This window comes from Meleagris gallopavo, chromosome 6 (genome assembly GCF_000146605.3).
Source record: "Meleagris gallopavo isolate NT-WF06-2002-E0010 breed Aviagen turkey brand Nicholas breeding stock chromosome 6, Turkey_5.1, whole genome shotgun sequence".
NCBI classification, from domain to species: Eukaryota; Metazoa; Chordata; class Aves; order Galliformes; family Phasianidae; genus Meleagris; species Meleagris gallopavo.
Genome location: NC_015016.2, coordinates 47677761 through 47681614, shown reverse-complemented (window position 1 = coordinate 47681614; position 3854 = coordinate 47677761). Strand labels below are relative to the sequence as shown.

At 45.7% G+C, this 3854-nt stretch overlaps 3 long non-coding RNA genes across 3 annotated transcripts in view; 1 reads left to right on the top strand and 2 right to left on the bottom strand.

Moving 5' to 3' along the window:
* The window catches only part of LOC109368340, a 23093-nt gene extending 19277 nt beyond the window's left edge, over positions 1 to 3816 (top strand). Inside the window, exons 2-3 of the long non-coding RNA XR_002116285.2 lie at positions 1190 to 1842; positions 3579 to 3816. This is a non-coding gene — a long non-coding RNA (uncharacterized LOC109368340). The remainder of the gene's footprint in view (positions 1 to 1189; positions 1843 to 3578) is intronic.
* Positions 1 to 3854, bottom strand: part of LOC104911586 — a 25226-nt gene that overhangs the window by 13743 nt on the left and 7629 nt on the right. The window lies entirely within an intron of this gene.
* LOC109368342 overlaps positions 1 to 3854 on the bottom strand; it is an 18623-nt gene that overhangs the window by 9621 nt on the left and 5148 nt on the right. The window lies entirely within an intron of this gene.

Here is a 3854-nt window from a genome sequence, read left to right as displayed (position 1 = left end):
AGCTTTGAGAAGACAGAAGCAAATCGCGATTGTACGTATAAGAGGTCACCAAAAGGGAAAGTCCAATCACATCAGAGGAAATAACCTGGCTGATGAGGAAGCTGAGAAAGCAGCTGTTGATGGTTAAAGAGTTAGGGATCGAGGAGCCTAAAGAACAAAAACAACACAAAAAAAGTTTTGCTACTAAGGAAAAGGAAAGGCTGTTGCAAATGGGTATTGAAAAAAGAAATGGGGAATGGTTACTTCCTGATGGTCGGGAAGTACTACCAAAAGGACTCGCCTGGAGGGTAATGAGACAATTCCATAGAAAAAAGCACTGGGGAATCCAGGCACTAGTGGACAAAATATATTTAGCACAAAATATATGTGCATTGGGGTATACAATATAGCAAAGGCTGTTTTGGGAGGATGCTTGACCTGTAAGAAAGTTAATAAGCAGCATCTAAGAGAAAGAATACTGGGTGGGAGAGAATTAGCCTTAAGATCGTTTGCCGAAATCAGGTAGATTTTACCGAATTGCCTGAAACTGGGAGATATAAATATTTATTGGTGATAGTAAACCATCTGACATCTTATGTAGATACTTACCCAGTAGCCAGAGCCACTGCCCAAACAGTGTAGAAATATTATTTGAAAACAGCATCCCCAGATATGGGAACATTGAGGTAATTGAAACATTTCGATTGAACATTGATTCAGACAGAGGACCTCATTTTATTTCCAGAACAGTGAAGGAGGCCTTAGAACCACTCGGAGTTGAGAGGGAATTCCACACTCCATGGCACCCCAAAGCTCAGGGAAAGTAGAGAGGATGAACGGAGAAATCAAGAAGCAGCTTACTAAATTAATGATAGAAACTAAGATGTCTTGTGTTAAATGTTTACCGCTGGCTCTGTTATATTTAAGGACCCAACCTAGGACAGATACAGGCATTTCTCCCTTTGAAATGTTATTTGGGATGCCACAGGACTTAGAATTAGCAGTAGAACATCCAAAGATTGAGGCATACTCCTTACGGGAGTATATGGTGGAGTTAATGAAAAGGAGGAACGAGCTGAGAAAGAGAGGCCACCCCTAAATACGGCAATCCATCAGTTGAAACCAGGAGATGGAGTGTTGATTAAGACTTGGAGGGAAGTACCCCTCCCCCCTCGATGGGAAGGGCCTTTTATTGTTCTGCTTACCACAGAAGCTGCCGTCCGGACAGCCGAACGAGGATGGACGCATGGAAGTCGTGTAAAAGGACCCATTCCGGAGGATCAGTGGGAAGTATCTGAAAGCCCCGGGGGACTGAAATTCAGACTGAGAAGAAAGACCTAATAAGCACAAACGAGACTGTCTGTAGCTCAATCTTGTGAGTGCTAACCGACTTCTGTAAGGCAAACTGGTGGATCCGTTACACTTAGGGATATCTCTGCCGAGATATCCGTGACCTGTAGCTGATTGGTCAAGCTCCTACAGAGATTATTTAGAGCCCTGTGATGGGACACTTTTGAAACGGGAATTGGCCCAAAGGAGGGGTTGGTGCGTTTAATGGGGGTAAAACCTTGAGAGCCTGCAAGTGGTTGATCGAGAGTCGAGTAAACTTATAAGGAGCAAAGAGGGACCCCTGAAGAACCCGACTGCTGCCGAGAAGATGGAACACCTCGCTGCTCTAAGCAAAGGAGCAGGCGAAGGAGGCAGAGGCGTCAAACGGTGGGGATGTAGGCCAAGAGGCCCCCTCTGGGGTAAAACCCCAGGCTCCCACTCCCAGGACCAATGCCTCTTAGAGCGCGAATATGACAGCCAGATCCGTCGGGCGCTTAAAAACTTTGGAGGAAAGGAAGCATCCATTTAAACACCGTAAGGATCCACCAGTTATCCTGTTCTTATATGGGGATTGTATGTATTGTGGGGTGGGTGTTGGTACCGATCCAGGCGGGAAGTAGCCCACACCAGCCCCTTTAAATGGCCTCTAATCAGGTGGGAGGATCAGCAAGTGATTCAAATTAGGGAGACTGCAGGTCCACCCAGTTTCACACCTACTTTGTGTGAGCTTGTACCAATTAAACCATGCCTGAACCTTTTAGGATTTTATTTGTGTCCCGAGCTCTAACCCAGGAAAAGATATTGCAATTGGCCCGGGCATTATTATTGTGCCTATTGGGGTTGTGAGACCGTAGCTCCTGACTGGATAGGAGGGAAGGGTAAAGATCCCTTCCTATCCGTAGGCTGGGGACCCACAGGGTGCACACCTCCTCGTCGAGATGCCAGCGGAGGCACCGTCTCCCCAGGGAATTGTGAGCATATTTACCTCAACATAACCAAACCTGAAAATCCAGGATGGACAACGGGAAAAACTTGGGGAATGAGATACTGGGAGCCGGGTACCGACCGAGGGGGTTTGATATATATTAAGAGGGAAGAACTTCAGTCATCCCCTGTGGCAGTCGGCCCAAATGTAGTACTAAAAGAGGATCCAAAGCCTGAGGGAGGGAGTGTCAATGTCACCGAGGACAGTAAAGACAACTCCACTGAAAAGTCTGTGATAGAAGCTGTGAGTAACAACCCCCTTTTGGAATTTAATGAAAGCTAGTTATCAGGCCCTTAACGACTCCAACCCAAATGTGACGAACCATTGTTGGCTATGTTATGATATTAAACCTCCATTTGATGAAGCAATAGGAACTACCGCTCGTGCTAAGCCAACAAATGAATTGAACCCCAGTCAGTGTAAGTGGAAGGGTGGGAAAAGGGGGCTCACTGTGCAACATGTTACAGGATATGTGCAACATGTTACAGGATATGTGCAACATGTTACAGGATATGTGCAACATGTTACAGGATATTATATCACAATGAGGACTTCATATATAATCATTGGGGAAAAGGGGAACACTATTTACAGAAAAGAGAACCCTTTACAGCTCTCACTATAGCAACTCTAATGGCTGTAGGAGCTGCAGGAGCGGGCTGGTACAACAAAATCAAAGGTTGCAATCATTACGAGCTGCTGTAGATGAGGATTTGGTAAGAATCGAAAAGTCTGTAACAGCCCTAGAAAAATCTTTAATATCACTATGGGAAGTAGTGTTACAAAATCGACGAGGACACGATGCATTATTCTTGCAACAAGGAGGTTTGTGTGCAGCCATAGGAGAGGAATGCTGTTTTTTATGCTGACCACACCGGGGTTGTAAGAGATACCGTGACCAAATTAAGGGAAGGGTTGGAGAAGCAAAAAAGAGAGAGAGATCAACAGCAGAGTTGGTGTGAGTCATGGTTCAACCATTCTCCATGGCTTACTACATTATTATCAACAATAGCTGGTCCTTTGATTTTGTTGCTGTCAGTGCTAACCTTTGGACCCTGTATTTTTAATAAAATGATCGCCCCAGTAAAAAGCTGAATTGTAGCAACACATTTAATGTTGATCAGAAAACAATGTGAACAATGAGAGGAGAAGGAGGTCAATGAGACGCCTATCCTTGAGTTGGCTCGGGAAGCAGTTAATCGATTTGATGAACAAAATGGGAAAAAGGACAGGGGGGAATTGCAATAGCAGCAATCTGTTGTTTGTTAATCAAATGACGTGTCAGCTTATCACTAGGAAACTGCAATAACCACGGGGCCGGTTTCCAACCACAGACATCCTGAAACACCAACAAACACAACCCTTTGAGGTACGGAGCCCAGGACTTGTCCAGCTTTACAGATCCTGCGCAAGGATCACGAAGGGCTGCGCTGCGAAAGATCCCAGCCCCCATCTGACAGGACAAAGGACGGCTGCCTGGCAACAGGAGCACGCATGCGCAAGAGATAGCATGAAGCCACGAACCCCGGATGTGGCACTGTGTAAAGGCTGTCAGCTGGAA